The sequence below is a fragment of the Pleurodeles waltl genome, chromosome 3_1 (genome assembly GCF_031143425.1).
Source record: "Pleurodeles waltl isolate 20211129_DDA chromosome 3_1, aPleWal1.hap1.20221129, whole genome shotgun sequence".
In the NCBI taxonomy this organism is placed as follows: Eukaryota; Metazoa; Chordata; class Amphibia; order Caudata; family Salamandridae; genus Pleurodeles; species Pleurodeles waltl.
In genome coordinates, this window is record NC_090440.1 from 118,595,081 (window position 1) to 118,617,325 (window position 22,245).

Here is a 22,245-nt window from a genome sequence, read left to right on the forward strand (position 1 = left end):
GGAGGAGGTCTCCAAAATGTTAGCTCTAAGGGTTATAGAGAAATCCAGTAGTCCCTGGGCCAGCCCAGTGGTGTTGGTCCCTAAGGCTACTGCCCCAGGTGCGAAGCCAGAACTCCTGTTCTGTGTGGACTACCGGGGTCTCAACTCAGTCACACGGACTGATGCTCACCCCATCCCCCGAGCTGATGAGCTCGTTGACAGGCTGGGCGCTGCCAAGTTCCTGAGTACGTTTGATCTTACTTCATGGTACTGGCAGATCGCCCAGACTGAGGGGGCTAAAGAAAGATCCGCATTTTCAACCCCTGATGGCCATTACCAGTTCCGGGTGATGCCGTTTGGATTGAAAAATGCCCCCGCTACCTTCCAAAGGTTGGTTAACAGGGTCCTAGCTGGCAAGGACGCCTTCTGTGCAGCCTACCTGGATGACATAGCTGTCTACAGTTCCAGCTGGGAGGAACACCTGCTCCACCTCAAGGAGGTGCTTCAGGCCCTGCAACAGGCAGGCCTGACCATCAGGGCTAGTAAGTGCCAGATTGGGCAGGGTTTCGTGGTGTACTTGGGACACCTAGTGGGTGGTGGCAAGGTGCAGCCACTCCAGGCCAAGATTGAAACTAGCAAGGCCTGGCAACCACCCAGAACTCAGACTGAGGTGAGAGCCTTTGTAGGCCTCACAGGATACTACCGCAGATTTGTCAAGGGCTATGGTACCATTGTGTCACCCTTGACAGAACTCACTTCCAAGAAACAACCTAGGTTGGTGAATTGGACAGAGGCTTGTCAGAAAGCCTTTGACTCCCTGAAGGAAGCCATGTGCACAGCCCCCGTGCTCAAGGCCCCTGACTACTCCCAGGAATTCATCGTGCAGACAGACGCTTCAGAACATGGCATAGGGGCAGTCCTAGCACAGCTAAATGAGGAGGGCCTAGACCAACCAGTAGTCTTTATTAGCAGAAGGCTATTACCACGAGAACAGAGGTGGAGTGCTATTGAGAGAGAAGCTTTTGCTGTGGTCTGGGCACTGAAGAAGCTAAGACCCTACCTGTTTGGGACTCACTTCCGGGTTCAGACAGACCACAGGCCCCTCAGATGGCTCATGCAGATGAGGGGTGAGAATCCAAAACTCTTGAGGTGGTCCATTTCCCTACAGGGGATGGACTTTACGGTGGAACATCGCCCAGGGGTTGATCACGCCAATGCTGATGGTCTCTCCAGATACTTCCGCCTTAGCGATGAGAGCTCCCAGGAGGTCGGGTAGCTCTCCCCACTTTCAGCTGGGGGGACACATGTTAGACCTGACAGCCTTAGGGTGGTCACCCCTAACTTTTTGCCTGCCTCCCTCCACTTTTTGGACACTTTTTTTGCTGGCTTTTAGACTCTGCGCACTTTACCACTGCTAACCAGTGCTAAAGTGCATATGCTCTCTCCCTTAAAACATGGTAACCTTGAATCATACCTGATTAGACTATTAATTTACTTATAAGTCCCTAGCAATGTGCACTCTATGTGCATAGGGCCAGTAGATTAAATGCTACTAGTGGGCCTGCAGCACTGGTTTTGCCACCCACTTAAGTAGCCCCTTTCCCTTCTCTCAGGCCTGCCATTGCATGGCCTGTGTGTGCAGTTTCACTGTCACCTCGACTTGGCATTTAAAAGTACTTGCCAAGCCTAAACCTCCCCTTTCTCCACATATAAGTCACCTCTAATGTGTGCCCTAGGTAACCCCTAGAGCAGGGTGCTGTGTGGGTGAAAGGCAGGACATGTACCTGTGTAGTTTACATGTCCTGGTAGTGTAAAACTCCTAAATTCGTTTTTGCACTACTGTGAGGCCTGCTCCCTTCATAGGCTAACATTAGGACTGCCCTCATACAGTATTGAAGTGGTAGCTGCTGATCTGAAAGGAGTAGGAAGGTCATATTTAGTATGGCCAGAATGGTAATATAAAATCCTGCTGACTGGTGAAGTTGGATTTAATATTACTATTCTAGAAATGCCACTTTTAGAAAGTGAGCATTTCTTTGCACTTAAATCTTTCGGTGCCTTACAATCCACGTCTGGCTGGGCTTAGTTGACAGCTCCTTGTGCATTCACTCAGACACACCCCAAACACAGGGTACTCAGCCTCACTTGCATACATCTGCATTTTGAATGGGTCTTCCTGGGCTGGGAGGGTGGAGGGCCTGCTCTCACACAAAGGACTGCCACACCCCCTACTGGGACCCTGGCAGACAGGATTGAACTGAAAGGGGACCTGGTGCACTTCTTAGCCACTCTTTGAAGTCTCCCCCACTTCAAAGGCACATTTGGGTATAAAACAGGGCCTCTGCCCTACCTCATCAGACACTTGCTGGAGAAGAAACCTGAACCAGAAACTACATCCTGCCAAGAAGATCTGCCTGGCTGCTCAAAGGACTCACCTGTCTGCTTTCTACAAAGGACTGCTGCCTTGCTGTTGGCCTGCTGCCTTGCTGAACTCTTGTCTGGCTGTGAAAGTGCTCTCCAAGGGCTTGGATAGAGCTTGCCTTCTGTTCCCTGAAGTCTCAGGACCAAAAAGTCTTCTCTTTTTCACTTGGACGCTCCGTGCGCCGAAATTTTCGACGCACAGCTTGTACCGCGTCCAGAAAAACACCGCACACCGACGCTGATCGACGCGCCGCCTTCGGGACCACCGGAACTTTGACACACGGCTTCGCAAGGACAACGCCGCCCGACCTCCAGAGGAGAAATCGACGCGACGCCTGCCGTGAGATAAAAATTTTGACACGCAACCCCGCAGAACGACGCGCAGCCAGAAAACAAGCAGGAAAATCCACGCACAGACCCGGGACATCTGGTAATCCCTGCGATCTACAGAAAGAGACTGTCCGCGCGCCGGAAAACGACGCACGACTTCCCCGCGTGAAAAATAACGACGCAAGTCCGTGTATGCTGGGGAGAAATCGACGCGCACACCCTTTTTCCACGTATCTCTTCTTCTGCGGCCCTCTGAGGAGATTTTCCACTCCAAACCAGGTACCTTTTGCTTGAAAGAGACTTTGTTTGCTTTTTAAAGAAATAAGACATTTTGGGGGTCATTCTGACCCCGGCGGTCAAGGACCGCCGGGGCCAGGGTCGGCGGGAGCACCGCCAACAGGCTGGTGGTGCTCCACAGTGTATTCTGACCACGGCGGTTCAGCCGCGGCCAGAAAGGGAAAACCGGCGGTCTCCAGCCGGTTTTCCGCTGCCCTGGGAATCCCATGGGGGATTCTGACACCCCATACCGCCATCCTGTTCCTGGCGGTTCGCCCGCCAGGATCAGGATGGCGGTATGGGGTGTTGTGGGGCCCCTGGGGGCCCCTGCAGTGCCCATGCCAATGGCATGGGCACTGCAGGGGCCCCTGTAAGAGGGCCCCACTTTGTATTTCAGTGTCTGCCTTGCAGACACTGAAATACGCGACGGGTGCCACTGCACCCGTCGCACCTTCCCACTCCGCCGGCTCAATTCTGAGCCGGCGTCCACGTGGGAAGGATGATTTGCACTGGGCTGGCGGGCGACCTTTTGGCGGTCGCCCGCCAGCCCAGTGCAAATCCCAAAATACCCTCAGCGGTCTTTCGACCGCGGAGCGGTATTTTGGAGGGGGGAACTCTGGCGGGCGGCCTCCGCCGCCCGCATGGTGAGAATCACCCCCTTTATATCACTTTTCAGTGATATCTCTACAAATTCACATTGTGCATATAGTTGTGCATTACTAGGGACTTATAAGTAAATTAAATAGTCCAATCAGGTATGATCCAAGGTTACCATGTGTAAAGGGAGAGAGCATATGCACTTTAGCACTGGTTAGCAGTAATAAAGTGTGCAGAGTCTAAAAGCCAGCAAAACAGAGTCCAAAAAGTGGAGGGAGGCAGGCAAAAAGTTAGGGGTGACCACCCTAAGGCATGTCAGGTCTAACAGGTATAAATTAAGAATAATGCCGCTATGCCAAGTGCAGTTAATGAAATGTATACATTTGAATATATACTTTATAAGTTATCACTGAGGACTTGTGTTACAATGTTTAGTCCTAATCTGCACATAAAACCTAGTTCTGGCAACAAACTGTGAACAAGGGGTGAGAGCAAGATATGTTAGACTTCTAGGCTTCATGCCAAAGGTGTTGGTCATGTCAGGACTGGGGAGACGAAAATAAATGCGAAAACAAACTAACCAAGCAAATTATCACTCAAATATAGAATTCCAAAGATAGCTTTGGATTTCAGAATTATCTACAACTTTCATACAGTATAATTAAGGCCCGTATTTATACTTTTTGACGCTAAACTGCGCTAACGCAGTTTAGCGTCAAAAAGTTTAGCGCCGGCTAACGCCATTCTGAAGCGCCATGCGGGTGCCGTATTTATTGAATGGCGTTAGCCGGCGCTAGCAGACCGGCGCTGCCTGGTGTGCGTGGAAAAAAACCACGTACACCAGGCAGCGCCGGCGTAGGGAAAAATGGCGTTAGGGCGTCTTAAAAATGGTGCAAGTCAGGTTGACGCAAAAAAATCGCCTCCACCCGATTTGCGCCATTTTTAACGACGCCCAGACGCCATTTACATGACTCCTGTCTTAGTAAAGACAAGAGTCATGCCCCCTTGCCCAATGGCCATGCCCAGGGGACTTCTGTCCCCTGGGCATGGTCATTGGGCATTGTGGCATGTAGGGGGGCACAAATCAGGCCCCCCTATGCCAAAAAAAATATAATTTTTTTTTTTTTTATACTTACCTGAACTTACCTGAATGTCCCTGGGATGCGTCCCTCCATCCTTGGGTGTCCTCCTGGGGTGGGCAAGGGTGGCAGGGGGGGTCCCTGGGGGCATGGGAGGGCAGCTGTGGGCTCATTTTGAGCCCACAGGTCCCTTAACGCCTGCCCTGACCCAGGCGTTAAAAAGAGGCGCAAATGCGGGGTTTTTTGCCCCGCCCACTCCCGGGCGTGATTTTTGCCCGGGAGTATAAATACGACGCATTTGCGTCGCAGTCATTTTTTTAGACGGGAACGCTTACCTTGCATCTCATTAACGCAAGGAAGGCGTTCACGCAAAAAAATTACGCTCTTTCCTCATACTTTGGCGCTAGACGCGTCTAACGCCAAAGTATAAATATGGCGTTAGTTTTGCGCCGAATTTGCGTTGAAAAAAAACGACGCAAATTTGGCGCAAACGGAGTATAAATATGCCCCTAAGTCTTTCAGAAACTAGAATTTGCTCATGAGCCACTTAATCAGTTAAACTATATTCACGTTCATCAAATAAATTATGAACACATTTATGATTACAGTAAAATTAAAGAAAACATCGGACCCTCACAATTCTTCAATAATACAAATATATATTTATATTGATAGATAGATAGATAGATAGATAGATAGATAGATAGATAGATAGATAGATAGATAGATAGATAGATAGAGTTAGTGGACATAATACATTCTCTTCGAAACTGATTATTAATTTGATTTAGCACCTCAAATTTAATTGGCAATGTTTGCAATTAGCGTTGAAGTAAGAGTGTGTCTCATAATAGAGATCCGAACACTGTTGAAAGCAGCCATGCCCCGTGTGCTATAGAGTTTGCAGTGATAGCTTCCAGGCAGTCTGCTGTTAAGACTGTTGCTACTGTGCATACCAATAGAAATTATGGACTGGTCCCTTAACAAAAACATTGGAGCATTGTAGCAACAATCGGGTCAGCAAGAGCCAGTGGTTTAAGGGTCCATGATGCTGTGCCATGCTGGTTTAAACAGCGCATTTACAACATTCAAATCAATGGCGAGAGGGGCTGACAGTCTTTGACACAATTTTTCTGGCTGTAGAAGGCAAGTTTGTCAGGTGTAAAATTTGTAGATGGAACAGGTCATGCATTTCGCAGTATTCCGATGACACATACACTGATAATGTGATGTTTTTATTAGGAAAAGGTCGTTTTGGAAAACATGTCATCAAGGGATTTACTCGCGCATGTGGTTTCTAGGAAATGATTTAAAAGGTTTTCAATAATTATGTAAAATGCCATTGAATTATTTCATGTTTTAAGAAGATTTGGCCAGGAGACGAAAGAAGTGTAAGACAAAATATTATAACATAGGACATGATGACCTTTACCATAAAATATATATAGTTCAAATAAATTTTGAATCTGTCATCTTAGATCACTGCAATTATGAATGTGCGGTTACTCCTTGGCCACGCAATCACCTTTAAATGCCAAAAATAAGCATTTCCTAAAGTATTTCTGTGTGTTCCCGGGGCCCGGTGATAATAATAAGCCGAATTACACTATTTAGAGTTAGTTTATAATTTATAATAAGGCTTTATGTGATCAACTGCACTGTAACGTGTGGATTACTCCTGGTCCAGTTGTCCTAGTCCCATTCATGACTAATGGCGTCATAAACGGCACAAGGACGGGGGAGCCAGTGGGTAATTGTGGGGGTGTAAGAGTAAGGAAGTTTAGCGTCTGGCATAACAAGTCGTAATCTTGACTAATGCCCTTATACATGGGGCGAAATCAACCCCATGTTCTAGAGATGTCAACACAGTAATCAGACAGGAACACTGGATAAAGATAACAGTCATCAATTTAGGAAATGTGTGTAGGAACATGTTACTGTAATTTTAAGAAAGTTAAAACATGGAACATTTCTGATGTACATTTTTCTATCCAGTAAACTTAACCAACCAGGAAAGTAGCCGAAATGGTAAAATCAAAGAATTATAAATGGGTACTGTTGGACTTTTTGTCCTTGCCTTTTTGCCTCCTATTTTTTCTGACCTGTTGCTGATGGCTTTTGAACTCTTACCACTTTACCACTGCTAACCAGTGCTAAAGTGCATATGCTCTCTGTGTAAATTGTATGTAATTGGTTTATCCATGATTGGCATATTTGATTTACTTGTAAGTCCCTAGCAAAGTGCACTAGAGGTGCCAGGGCCTGTAAATCAAATGCTACTGGTGGGCCTGTAGCACTGGTTGTGTCACCCACATAAGTAGCTCTGTAATCATGTCTCAGACCTGCCATTGCAGTGTCTGTGTGTGCAGTTTTAACTGTAAATTCGATTTGGAAAGTGTACCCACTTGCCAGGCCTAAACCTTCCCTTTTCTTACATGTTCGGCACCCCTGAGGTAGGCCCTAGGTAGCCCCAATGGCAAGGTGCAGTGTATGGTTAAGGTAGGACTTATAGTACTGTATTTTATTTCTCCTGACAGTGAAATATTGCCACATTTGTTTTTCACTGTTGCAAGGTCTGTCCCTCTAATAGGATAACATGGGGGATACCTTTAAATCTGATTAAAGTGTAGATTCCCTTTGGGAGTGGATGGACATGTGGAGTTTGGGGTCTCTGAGCTCACAATTTAAAAATACATCTTTTAGGAAAGTTGATTTTAAGACTGCGCGTTTGAAAATGCCACTTTTAGAAAGTAAGCATTTTCTTGCTTATACCATTTCTGTGACTCTGACTGTTTGTGTATTCCCTGTCTGGGTCAGTTTGACAGTTGGGCTGGTTGCACCTCACACTAGACAGTGACACAAAAGGAGCTGAGGTGTAGTCTGCATTTCCTGATGAGCCATCTGTGCTTGGAGGGAGGGTAGGAGTGGTCACTTACACTTGAAAGGGCTGTGCCTGTCCTCACACAATGCCGTCTCAGACCCCCTGGTGAGTGGCTGGGGCCTGGCCTGAGAAGGGCAGGATTTCACATTCAAAAGAGACTTTACTTTGAAGTAGGCCTATTTCAAAGGAGAAATTGGGTATAAGAAGGGCACCCAAAACCACAGACTTTAAAACACTTCTGGAAACAAGAGGAACCTCTGCCTGGAAAAGAGCTAAAGAGCTGAGGAGAAGTGCTGCCCTGCCTGTGACTGTGGTTTGTGGAGTTATCCTATAGTTGCTGCTTTTGCCAGAGTAAGAGGGCAAAGACTGGACTTTGTGTGCCTTCCATCTTGTGAAGAAATCTCCAAGGGCTTTATTTAGAGCTTGCCTCCTGTTGTTTGAAGTCTCAGGGACAGCAAAGACTTCTCTCTGCCAGCACCTGGAGTCTCTGGAGAGACTCCTGCCCTGACAAGTGGTGCCCTATCCAGTCCCTGGGCCCTTGAAAGGAAATCTGGTGGAAATCCAAGGAAATCAGCTTCGGATGACTTCGGACCGACGCCGCTGCTGAATCCGGTAACGCCGCCTGCACCCGAATCAGTGATCTTGGCTGCAATGCGATGACCTTTGCAGGCCCGACGCCGCTGCAGCCCCGCTGAAGTTCGAGACTCCGTGGAAGTCGCCGCACCACGTCGTGACCGACGCCACTCGAAGTGCGCGGATTCAACGTTTCGCACAGACGCCGCGATCCCCGACTCCGCGCCTCGACTTGTTTTCACTCTTCACCAAAGGTACTGTACTTGGGGGTCTATGCGACTCCGTGTCCGGCGCCGCTGGTGTCAGTTTGTTGGGAACGACTCCATCATGATGCCATGTTAACACCTCATCGAAGCATTTTGTATTTCTAAGCGCTATTTTTGAATTTAATCTTTAAAAATTCATAACTTGACTTATGTATGTCGGATTTTTGTCGTTTTGGACTTGTTTTGTTTAGATAAATATTTCCTATTTCTCTAAACTGGTGTTGTGTCATTTTGTAGTGTTTTAATTCAGTTACTGTGTGTGTTGGTACAAATACTTTACACCTAGCACTCTGAAGTTAAGTCTACTGCTCTGCCAAGCTACCAAGTGGGTAAGCAGGTGTTAGCTGAGGGTGATTCTCTTTTACCCTGACTAGAGTGAGGGTCCTTGCTTGAACAGGGGGTAACCTGACTGTCAACCAAAGACCCCATTTCTAACAAGTAAACCAACAACATATGTTTTCTGATCAGCTCACTATTCTTGAATGGCCATAATGTTCCTGGAACTGAATGATGTGTTAAGCTATTTTTCTGCTCAGAATGTTAAATCTCTTAAGAGTAAATTTTTTGGTCTGGTAACACTAGCTAGAAAATAACAATACTGTAGGCAGAGGTCTTAATAGGTTGTATAATAATATCATTCTGTTTTGTCGCACCCCGGCACCGTGGCATAATGCAGTAATGCACTGTATTTTCCACTGTCCTAAAGTGTGAAAAAACTGAATGATTTTCTCTGCATGGGTTCCGGCAGGTATTACTTGGCGAAAATTGTGTGGAGGAGAAACCTATAGATACAATAATGTGTGTTCATCTCGGAATACAAATAGAGGTGCAAATTTCAATTTCAACCCAAACCAGGATAGCTGTGAGACTAGTAATGAGCCTTTTATTTACTTATACCAAGGAATTAGTTACGAGGAAACAGAACGGACCAGAAATATTGCAAACACTTTTCTATGCAAATAGCCCTCTGTGATTATTGTAATGCCTCCTGCAGCTTTTTCAGAAATTATAGCTGATCTAAGAAGTTTTCATTCACATCAGCAAATTGGATGTGGACTTTATGGAAGCTATTATGAAACTTTTACAAAGTGCTCAAAACAGAACAAACACTAATATGCACTGACATGACATGTGCCCAGTATGTCTGTATTTCTAAAAGGCTCACAATGGCACGTCTGTATTTATCACTACAACGCTCTGTCTACATGTCTGTTCTTCATCTCTCCCAGGGTGAAGTCAAGGTTGCGTGACAGAACGATGCATTCTGTTGTGACGCATGCCGTTACCACTCGTGCGTTACAACGAGAATTCCATTACCACAAATAACCTTTACCACACATTTTTTACAACAAATATGCCTTTACCATACATGCCTTTACAACAAATTTCATTGTAAAAGTATGAATGATAAAGGCATATGCGTGGTAAACATTTTCCCTGACCCCTGCCCTGAGTCCTAAAGGCGGTCCCTCGGGCGACCCCCAACCACTTCGTAGTCCTTATAAAAAATACCTATCCCCTGCCCTGAGCCCTGGAACCAGAGACCTGGGTGTCCTCCTGCCCAAAGTCCATTTAAAAATAGATAACCCCTTCCCTGAGCCCTAAATCTGAACACCAGTACAACCCCTCCCCTCAAAACCCCCCAACTCTTGTAAAAAAAATACTTGACCTCTGCCCTGAGCTCTAAAACTGGATCTCACCCCTTCTAAAAAATACATAACCCCTGCCCTGAGCCCTACAACAAGACCCCAGCATGACCCCTCCTCCCCTGATCCCCAGCCTTTCTAAAAAATACCTGACCCGTGCCCTGAACCCTTTTTTTAATGGCTTTTTTCCCAAGTCAGAACATGCAGCCTTCTCATTGAGAAGGAACAGTCAATGTTCCATGTGAATCCATTACTGTCCACTAAGCTAGATATCCAAACGGTCATTCAACAATGTATACACCCATGAGGGGAATTCTGCCATTGCCAATTGCTGCTAGAGACATAACATCCAATTATTGCAAGGCAAATGAGCACCCAGCATGTACTTATGTGCAGTGAAGTAGGAAGCTGTCGCAGGTGTCTGGACATTGAACACCTAAGATATTTAGAGGCTCATTTACAAACCCCTAATGCCACTGGAGCGTTACTTTCAGTGATGCCCCGGTGGTGCAATGCCCTTTTCCATATTTACAAAGTGGTGCTAAGCCACTTTTCATGGCTTAACACAGCCTTGTAAATATGCCCCCAAACACAGTTTTCTATAGCAGAGGGGCATGCAATGGATGCTGCTGGGGGTGTTTCTATGCAACACCCATTGCTTTTGACACTGCCCCAGATTTACAAGAAATCATAAACTTGAGGCAGTGCCAAAAACTAACGCCAGCCCAGGGGTGGCTTAAGAGTGGAGCAACAAGGAGAAATACTTTTATTTATCCTCATTTTTGCTTTTTCTATGTGTGTAGCATTCTGCAGAGACATTAATGATTGTTTATGTGCAAGAAGGCGTCCCTTCTTGCACATAAACAATCATTAAGTAATGAGAATGTGATACTTCTATGTGCACTGCATTGTGCAGCACACACAGAAGTAACAAATCGCCATTACTGATTGTTTATGTGCAGGAAAGGACATCTTCCTGCACATAAACAACATTCCCTGCAATGCAGACACACTTGCACTATGGTGCAAGGGTGCATGCGTTGGCGCTAGGCAGTTTATTTTAGTAACAGCACTAGGAAACACAGGGGTGAGCCGTATTGTAGTAAATATGGCACATCCCTGTGTTTCTGAAATGTCGGAGCTCAGTGCTGCCAAATTTAGCACAGCTCCGCGCTCCGACACTTCCTTGTAAATGAGGCCCTTGGAGTATACTAATGCAGAATCAAGGGAATCTAAAATATTACTCCTATTGTCTCGTGGGTTCCTGATTGAAATAGTACATACATCCTTTGGCTTCCACAGGGCATTTCTGCATCAGGAAAGTGAATATTTACTCACTGGATTCTTTCATGAAAATGAGGCAAGCAATTCAGCGCGAACTCTAATTTGTCATTGTATGGACCATGCGCACAGTATTAAAGAGGTGTACAAAGGTAAAAGCCACAAAGTGCCTCCTTCAGTGAAAAAGGTATCATGATGGTAAGGTACTCATTCAGATTTGCTGACACTCCAGATGTGGGCTTGTTAGAAATGGGTTTTTTGGTTGACAGTCAGGTTACCCCCTGTCCAAGCAAGGACCCTCACTCTAGTCAGGGTAAGTCACACACAATCCAAATTATCCTGTGCCCACCCTCTAGTAGCTTGGCACTGAGCAGTCAGGCTTAACTTAGAAGGCACTGTGTAAAGTATTTGTGCAAGAAATCATGCAATAACACAGTATAACCACCACAGAAATACACCACACAGGTTTAGAAAAATATAGAATATTTATCTGGATAAAATAATGTCAAAACCATAAAGATTTGATAAGTACACATTGAAATATCACTTTAGAAAATGATTTAAAAAAATGTCTTAGGTTCTTAAAAGCAATAAGTGTCTCTTGCAAGCACAAAGTACCTGGTTTGCATCTAAATTATCCGCAAGGGGCCACAGAGGAGGAGATGCATAGAAAACTGGGAGGTTTGCGTCGGTTTCTTCGGGCACACACAAACAATGTGTTGATATTTTCCACTCAGTAAGGGCCTTGCATCAACTTCCGGCACATAGACGTGGATCCTCTTTGGGTTGCAGGGTATTTCGATGTCTCTGGGATGATGCGGAGAAATTCTGGGCATGCAGGACGAAGTCATAGGGAGCTTCGTTGATCTGGTAGGAGATGCTGGAAATTTCTGTTGCACAGCAAGCGCTGCGTTGATTTTTCTCACAGGAAGTCGGGCTGTGTCGTCCCGGGTCAGCTATGTGTCAATCCAGTGGGCTGTGCATCGTAGTTCTGGTCGCAATGCTGGCACTTCGTCAATCTCCACTTGGGGAGCCAGGCTGCATCATTCTGGTTTGGCGTGCAGTGATTTTCTCATCGCTATGCAGGCTGTGTGTTGATTCCGGAAGGCTGTGCATCGATTTTCGCTGCACCAGGAGTTCTTTGCAGAGATAAAGTCTTTTTGGCCCTGAGACTTCAGAAAACAGGAGACAAGCTCAATCTAAGCCCTTGGAGAGCACTTCACAGAGAGGGCAGCAAGGCAGCAGGGCAACAGCCAGGCAGCAGTCCTTTTCAGCAAAGCAGTCAGGTGAGTCCTTTGGGCAGCCAGGCAGCTTCTCTCAGCAGGTTGCAGGTTCTGGATCCATGTTCCTTTCCCAGTAGGTATCTTGTTAAGAAGTTCTGAGTTGGTAGGGTCAGAGGCCCTGTTTGAACACCCAAATGTGCCTTTGAAGTGGAGGAGACTTAAAACAGTGGCTTAGAGATGCACAAGGTCCCCTTTCTGTTCCATACTATTTGCCATGGTCCCAGTAGAGGGTTTGGCAGTCCATTGTATGAGGGCAGGCCACTGTCCTTTGACATGTAAGTGTCAGGCCCTCCACCCTCCCAGACCAGGAAGACCCATTCAGTAAGCAGATGTGTGCAGGTGTGACTGAGCATCCTGTGTTTGGGGTAATCTAAGTGAAATGCACAAGGGAGCTGTCAGCTAACCCACCCAGACATGGATTGTAAGGCACAGAAAGATTTAAATGCAGAGAAATGCTCACTTTCTAAAAGTGGCATTTCTAAAATAGTAATATTAAATCCAACTTCACCAGTCAGCAGCGTTTTGTATTACCATTCTGGCCATACTAAATATGACCTTGTTACTCCTTTCAGATCAGAATCTACCACTCAAATAGTATATGAGGGTAGCCCTAATGTTAGCCTATGAAAGGAGCAGGTCTCACAGCAGGGTAAAACAAATTTAGGAGTTTTACACTACCAGGACATATAAACTACATAGTAACATGTCCTGCCTTTTCCCTATATAGCACCCTGCCCTATGGGTTACCTAGGGCCTACCCTAGGGGTGGCTTATATGTAGAAAAAGGGGCGTTTAAGGCTTAGCAAGTACTTTTACATGCCAAATCAAAGTGGCAGTGAAACTGCACACACACAGGCCTTGCATTGGCAGGCCTGAGACATGGTTAGGGGGCTACTTATGGGGGTGACACATACAGTGCTGAAGGCCCACTAGTAGCATTTAATCTATAGGCCCTGGGAACACGTAATGCACTTTTACTAGGGTCTTATAGGTAAATTAAATAAGCCATTTGGGTATGAGCCAATGTCACCATGTTTTAAGGGAGACAGTGTATGCACTTTAGCACTGGTTAGCAGTGGTAAAGTGCGCAGAGTCCTAAAACCAGCAAAAACAGTGTCAAAAAGTGTAGGGAGGCAGGCAAAAAGTTGTGGGGTGACTACCCTAAGGTTGTCAAGTCTAACAGGGCTCAAATTTGTATAAGATGCAAGATTCCAACTAAAGCTCACACTGCACACCAGATAATGTGCACTGGCATGATTCGTTTATTTAAAATCTGTGATAAAAAAAGTGCACATTCAGTGCTTGGGCACATTGAAGGGGGCAATACGAGCTATTATCATGTTATCACCAATTCCAAAGTCTAAACCTTTGAATGATGCACTAATTGTACTGTCATTAATTATCATCCACAGGGAAATATACATTAGTCACACAACAAGCATGTACAAGAAAAACACAATTGTAGGCAGTAACATACAGTAAATAGGGTGAGTGGACAACATTCAAATGGATAAAACTGTGGAAGTTTAATTTTCAAGAGTATGGATATACACAGTGTGTGAAACTGGGTTCTTTTTTAAAGGGGATGTTAACCCTGCTCAAGCAACAGCCACAATCCTTGTCAGGGTAAACCACAAAAAGTCAGTAAATTAACCTGTGCTTTACCCTCTGGTAGCTGGGCACAAAAGCAGTCAGGGTTAACTTAGAGCCAATATGTAAGGGGGGAAGAATATATAGATACACACTAAATCATTTTATTCAGGAAAGATGGGTGTGGAGCCAGTTTATAGGCCTCGATACCTCATCTTTTATGCTAATGCTTCTCCATCTAAATCTGGGCGTGCCTCTGGGGGCCTAATCATTTGGATGAAAACACATTTGATCATATAGTAAAAGTGCTAGATACAGGTTCTAAGGATATGTTAGGAATTAATCTGACCTTCTACAGATCTTGTTTGATAAAACACATAGTGGTGATAATTTTCATATATGCTCTGTTCAAGGTAACGCAGAATTACCGACTATACACGGATTACACTTGGCCCATGTTTACAGCAGGTGATCGCAGTGCAAAATTTGAACCACTTCAATATCTTTCTGCCTTAACAGATGGGGAAGATGTTGAGTGTGATCTGCCGGAGTTTACATTTAACCTTCCATGAAATTACCAAAAGTAGCTCTCCAGCTCTTCCACTTTTCCTTAGACCATAATCTGAGAACCGCAAACAGGCATACCAAGTCTGATTACTGGCCAGTCCATACCTTCAAAAGAGGACTGTACATCAACACTATAGACTATGTATACTTGACCTGAGGCTTTGGTCATATATGGCTGATATGGAAGTTGTTTCTTGACCAGACGGTGAACATACGCCCTTCTTGTTGAGTTTAGTGATGATTTACTTTGCAAGGTTTCTGAGAGCACTAGTGGTTCTCCTAGTACTGCACTATCCATTGCAAACAATCACAGGAATGTAAAATGGGCCACCATCAGTATTGATGAGTGCATCAAGGCCAACATTTACAAATCTTTAGCAGCAACTTTGATTCCTTTGAACATATGGAACATTCTGATGGGAGCATCTTTACGGTCAGCTCTGAACATTTCGAGCTGATTGAAATCCTCAAATCCCTATTTACGAAAACAAGCTAGAAAGTCACTTGTCAAATGTACATCATGTCACTGGTTTACAAATGCCTGCACTGTTGCTAAGTGGGGAGTGATGGAGGCCCTTAAAGAAGGAACCAAAATAGATATAACAATAGCTAGGGGGGTGCTAGGAATGGGGTCTCTAGTTGGCAGAGGTATACACCCTTGTCCAAGTAGGGACCACAATCCTAGTTGGGTATGTCACACACAATAAAAAATTATCCTGTGCCCACCCTCTGGTAGCTTGCCACCGAGAGGCAGGCTTAACTTAGAAGGCAATGTGTAAAGTATTTGTGTAATAATCATACAGTAACACAGTGAAAACATCACAAAAATATACCATACAGGTTTAGAAAATTAGATAATGTTTATCTGAATATAATAAGGTAAAAACGACAAAGATCCAATAATCAAAATTTGAAATATCACTTTTCAAATGTTTAAAAAGAGTCTTAATGCTTAGAAATGAACAATTGTCTCTTTGTTACACACGGTACCTGGTATGCATCAAAACTTTCATGCACGGAGGCCACAGAGGAGGACATTCATGGAAAAATAGGGTGTTGCATTGGACTTTCCGACGTGGCACAGACAATGCGTCATTTCTTTCCATGCTGCAAGGGGTTTGCGATGTTTCTTGGCATGCAGTCTTGATTCCTCATTGTGATGCAGGGATCTTTTGATGCCCAGGGATGATGAAGGGAAAATCCTTGATGCGCTGGAAGTAGACATGAGCGCTGAGTCGATCCGGTTGGTGATGCATCTAATTTTTCATCGCAAGGCAAGGTGCTGTGTCGATTTTCTGGTTGGGAAGTTGGGGCTGCGTTGTTCCGGTCGCCTGTGCAGTGATTTCTTGGTCGCAATGCAGGCTTTGTGTCAATTCCGGTAGGTGGTGTGTCGATTTTCGATGCACAAGGACCTTCCTGAAGAGATTAAGGCCCTTATTTTAACATCGGCGGTAAAAAATGCCTACCGCCCCAGCAACAGCCGGCAAATGACCGTCACCGTGGCTACTAGCTGTCTGCCATATTATGACCACAGCCGGATTTACGCCACAGGAATGGCGGAAATCCGGCTATTGCCAAGGCCGCCAGATGGTGGTAAGGTGGCACTGCTGCCACTAGCAGCGCCATGCCAGTAGACCGCCGCCAGCCGTATTATGACCAATAATACAGCCTGGCGGTGTTCTGCTGGCCGACGCCACTGGCGGTAGCACCGCCCTGTCCCGTTCCCTGCCGGAGGACCCTCTGGATGCAGGTAAGTCGGGCCTCTGACAGGGGAGGGAGATGGGGGAGTTGTGTGTATGTGTGGGGGGGGTGTGAAGTTTGTGTGTGCATGGATGTGGGTGTGTGTTGTGTGTTGAATGCATCTGTGCATGTATGGAGGTGTGAGTGCGTGTATGTTGTGTTATGTGAATGCGTGTCTGCGTGTATGTTTGAAAGTGTGTGTGGATGTGTGTGTGAATGGATGTATGCACGCATGTAAGCATGTGAGAATGGGTGTGTGTATGCGTGTGTGTGTGTGTGAAGGGGGCAAGAATGTTGGGAGGGTGAGGGGGTTTGGAGCAGTATGGTGGGGTGGTTACTGGAAAGGAAGGGGGGAGACCACTATCAGTGGCAGGGAAGATATTCCCTGTCACTGATATGGCCTACCGCCATGGTTTTCATGGTGTTACAAACCCCACAAAAACCATGGCGGTAGGCAGGTTCATAATCCTGCAGGCAGAACAATGGTGGCCCTAGGGTTGGAGATGGAAATCTCCAGCCCGGCAGCTGTTACCACCGTGGCGGTCGAAGTGGTACATTAGCTTCTACCAACCCGCCAATGTCATAATATGGCGGTAAGTACCACCAGCCTGTTGGCGCAACATTAATGCCAACGGCCGGGGCCGTAATGACCCCCTAAGTCTTTTTGGTCCTGAGACTTCAGAAAACAGGAGGCAAGCTCAATCCAAGCCCTTGGAGAGCACTTTTGGGGAAGGAAGAGTCCTTCTCAGCACAGTCACAGGCCAGCAGGGCAGCAGGACAGCAGCCCTTCTCAACAAAGCAATCCAGATGAGTCCTTTGGGCAGCCAGCCAGTTCCTCTTGACAGGGTGCAGGTGTAGGTCCAGATATGTCTGAGTTGGTGGGGTCAGAGACCCAATTTATATATCCAAAAATGCCTTTGAAGTGGGGGAAACTTCAAAGAGTGATTCTGAAGTGCACAAGTTCCCCTTTCAGTACAGTCCTGTCTGCCAGGGTCTCCGTAGGGGCTTTGGCACTCCATTGTGTGAGGGCAGGCCACTAACCTTTGAAATGTTTGTGTCAGGCCCTCCACCCTTCCAGCACAGGAAGACCCCTTCAATATGCAGATGTGTGCAGGTGTGACTGAGTGTCCTGTGTTTGTGGTTGTCTGGGTGAAATGCACAAGGGAGCTGTCAACCAGTCCAGCCCGGACATTGATTGGAGACAGGCTGTAAGGCACAGGCGGTGTTTGAGTGCAGAGAAATGCTAACTGGCATTTCTGAAATAGTAATATAAAATCCAACCTCACCAATAAGCAGGATTTTCTTTTACCATTCTGGCCATACTAAATATGACCTGGTTACCCCTTTCACATCATAATCTACCACTCAAATAGTATATGAGGGCAATCCTAATGCTAGCCTATGAAAGGAGCAGGCCTTGCAGTAGTAGAAGACAAATTTAGGGGTTTTTCACCACCAGGACATATAAAACACATATGTACATGTCCTGCCTTTTATCTTCATAGCACCTTGCCCTATGGGTAACCTAAGGTGTACCTTAGGGGTGACTTATATTTAGAAAAAGGGGAGTTTAAGGCTTGGCAAGTACTTTTAAATGCCATGTCAAAGTAGCAGTAAAACTGCACACACAGGCCTTGCACTGGCAGGTCTGAGACATAGTTAAGGGACTACTTATGTGGGTGACACAATCAGTGCTGCATGCCCATTAGTAGCTTTTAATTTACCGGCCCTGGGCACATATAGTTCACTTTACTAGGGGCTTATAAGTAAACCAAATATGCCAATTGGGAGTGAACCAATGTTACCATGTTTAAGGGAGAGAGTGTATGCACTTTAGCACTGGTTAGCAGTCCTAGAGCCAGCAAAAACAGTGTCAGAAAAGGGAGGCAGGCAAAAGGTTGGGGGATGACCACCCTAAGGCTGTCAGGTCTAACAGGGGACTTATAAGACTTGTCTATAGAAAGCTAAAAATGAATGGGAGGAGGATCAATGGGCACAGATTTTAGAGTTAGATGTTCCTGGGAAACATAACTACAGAACTCTCCGTACAATTTTTGCTGTAGTTAGTGGCTGTGGAATCTCCATCCCAGATCTTTCTGTCCCAGGAGATGCATCGATCAAAAATTTTAAAACTCTATACAGCAAAGGCAACAATTTCTGTTTAGGCTTATCCAAGGCGGATCTCTGACATCCCTCCATTCTCCCTCTACCGTCAATCACTTACTAGTATTCACAGAGGATGAAACTAAAGATGCTCTCCTTCACGTGAAAAAAGAAAAAACACCTAGCCCAGAAGAGTATACCCGTGGACCTGTCCACTCAGAAACAGATATTTGGGTCCTCTTTTTGAATATGTTATGCAACACTAAATTAATCATCCCTATCTCCAAAAGGGGGGTAAAATATATTCCTGATAATTGTAGACCAGTTAACCTAATTGACAACACATAGAAGATCTTTTGCAGACAAGTTTTAGTTTGCCTCCAGGAGTGGATGGAGGACCGCAACATCTTGTCCCACTTACAAGCATTGTTTCATAGGAATATCGGGATAATAGGCTAGATATTCTACTTTATGACCATCTGCTAGAACTACAACTCTATCATAAAGGATTACCAAGGGGATCTATCCCCAAAGATGAATGGAGCGGTGGAAGTGTTGATTAACTGCTAGCATGATGCCCCTGTGATACCCGGTGCAAAGTTAAAGCTCATGACTCTAAATCGGGCAAGCTGACACCTGGCCAAACCTTCGATGGCCCTTAATCTGTTAGGCCACCAGAGGGGTATGTAGGTGGTGTATATAGAACAGTCGCCCCAGTCTACAAACTAAAGGTTCTGCCTGTCTGTAAATTAAATGGGTGGACCTGCAGTTTGTTAGAAAGGGTACTCTGTCCCCTTTGTAATGGACTACTGTCTCTGACAGACTCTAAATCGGGCCCTAATTCTGAAAGGTAGAAATCTTGAGTGTGTGAAGGCATGTTTTTTTTTCCACATCCAGGCCCTCATTACAAGTTTGGCGGTCCTAGGACTGCCGCTAATGTGGTGGTCTGACAGCCACATTATGACCGTGGCGAAAGTGCCACGGTCCGACCACCGGAACCCCCACATTTTCACTGGCCGCTGGCCTGGCTGTGCCAGCAGTCTTAACCCACCAGGGCAGCGCTGCTCTCGGGATTACGACTCCCATGTCTGGCAGCTTTTGCATGGCGGTTCCATGGGCAGCCACATTGCGCTTTTCACTGCCTGAATTACAGGCAGTGAAAAGGGTGACGGGTGCTGTCACACCTGACACACCACAACATTGCCGCTGGCTTGATTACAAGCCGGCGCCAATGTTGTGGATAGTTTCCAGCTGGGCCAGCGGACAGAAATTCTGTTTCCGCCTGCTGGCCTAGCGGGAAACTCATAATAGGGCTAGTGGGCAGAAGACCGAACTGGCGGTCTTCCGACCTAACAATTTTGGCAGGCCCGCCAAAACTCATAATGAGGCCCTCAGTCTCTATCTGGATTTAGATGAGTGAAAAGGTAAATAGAAATTGAGGGGATGACCTACTTGGTGTATCTAACTCATGCTCCATCGCGGTTGGCCTGAAATTGCACCTTGGTACGGGACAACCATTTATAGTTATTTCTGGTTGGCACTTCAATCTTTTATTTGTTTTGTCATTTGTTGCCTTAAAACAGTGCACATTTTCTGTTTCCCTTTTGTTTAATTTTTCTTATCATTTTTTTTATTTTTTATGTTGGATATTGAATGTGTATTTTTAATGATTGTGTTGTGACATGTTGTCTGTTTCTAATGGTAAATACTTTGCAGATTTTGCCAAGATAATCCTGTCTAAACCTGCAGATTACTAAAACTGTTTTGACTGTACAACATTTATGGACTTACTTCTTAGGTAGGACTCACATGCTTCCCCACCATTTTCTTACAGAATACATGGATTTGAGTGACTTTTAGCAACTCTTAAAAAATGTTTTACAGGAATTAGTCATTTCAGTGGCAACACAACTCTAGAGGTCAAATATTTGTTCATCCATTCAACCATAGTGTTTGGCATCTTCATACATAGTAAGAAAGCTATTTAGAAATTAATATATCTATGCACATAATCATTGTGACTAACAGTGCATGTGACCCTCCAATGCGATTTATTCTGTAGGCATTTTTCCTCCAACAACTCATCTCTACTTCTTTTTTATTTTAGCCAGCATTTTCATGTTTTCGTTAATGTGTAGTAATGACAGTCATTTAGATTTTAATCAATGTTGCTTGTATTTTCACTCTTGCCAGATTGTGTTAATAGATTCCGCAAAACATTTTCGATAAACGTCTGATTCACACTTCATCAGTTGCATTGCTTGGCCTAACAATTTAATAAATGTTTGTTCAAATTATTTATTAATCCCATTGTGGTGCGATCATTTGTATCATTGCTCTTGTCACAGGACATTTAATTTCCAGCACTCATGTTGTTCTTAATTGACATTTGCAGACAGGCTTACATTAGTCTAGAATTTATGTATCTTGCGAATAAACAAATCTGCAATTATTTTGATTTATCGTTCCCAATCCAAATTGGACTACCTAAATTATTTGTATTTGTTTGTTTATACATCTCTGTTGTTCAGTCTTTTATTAACAACCTCTGTTAGTCTTTTGCAAGGAACAAAAATTGAAAAGTGGTAGCTAATAGTTGGTCAACAAACGTTTAACAAGCAATATCCAAAGCTGTCTAAACGTATAGGAAAGTCTGGGAAAATCCTTATGAGTATGCAGGTGTGAGAAACTGCCCATTTTTGCATGGTCAGCACATGTTTCGCTAAAGTAGTTTGCTCATTTTTAGACTTTGCACACTAGGGAACTACTGTCCAGTACTGTGTATGTGCTGTGAACTCTAAGACATGTAAAAAATTGGCATATTTAACTCTCAAATAAGGTCATAGTATATGGTATGGAATCTACACCCATGGTAATGAAAAGTATCAGCTGTGAACTGCAGCACTTATTGTGCCATCCACTAGTGTAATAGGATAAGATGGGTTCTGGCTTACTTGTTTAGCCTGCTTACTGCAGTTCAAACCTGTAGTTTGACCTGTCAAAATATAATTTTGAACATAAAAAAGTCTCCATTTTAATTATGAATCAGTTACCCTCTAATGTGGGGTGTATGGTAATTAAAAGAAATGAGACATGTAGCATTTTTGTGTTATCATGCCCTTGCAGTGACAAGGCCCCAAGACGAATTTTCACCGTGGCTGGCCCTAGCTGTCCTCTAAAGTAAGCCTGAGTGCTGATTTAAATATTATTACTACTATTATGGGCTTTGATAAGATAGAACAATTATTCCACCATTGTTTTTAATATTTATTAAAACACCAATTCAATTATGAATTCAAACTTTTAACAACTGACTGTTTAACTGTTCTGTTACTTCTAAATGCTTTACTCATTTTATTTAAGTTATGCCTGTCTGCTAAGTGCCACAGTTACGAGGGTGTGAGAAATTGAGTTGGTGGTTGACTGGGGTGTCAGTCCTGGTCAAGCAGCAACTGCAGTTCTTGTCAGGGTAAGGCACAAGCAAACCCCAAACTAACTAGTGCTCACGTCCTTGTAGCTTGGCACAGAGCAGTCAGGCTGAACTTGAAGCAGTGTTTAAAGTATTTGTTCAACACTTCAAACTGTAAAACCGTGAAAACAACACATAAAAAGGATCCCAAATCAGGTTGGAAA

General features: G+C 44.9%; 1 protein-coding gene across 1 annotated transcript in view; it reads right to left on the reverse strand.

The window, feature by feature from the left end:
- LUZP2 (leucine zipper protein 2) overlaps positions 1 to 22,245 on the reverse strand; it is a 1,083,806-nt gene that overhangs the window by 1,043,558 nt on the left and 18,003 nt on the right. The gene's annotated exons all lie outside the window — the stretch shown is intronic.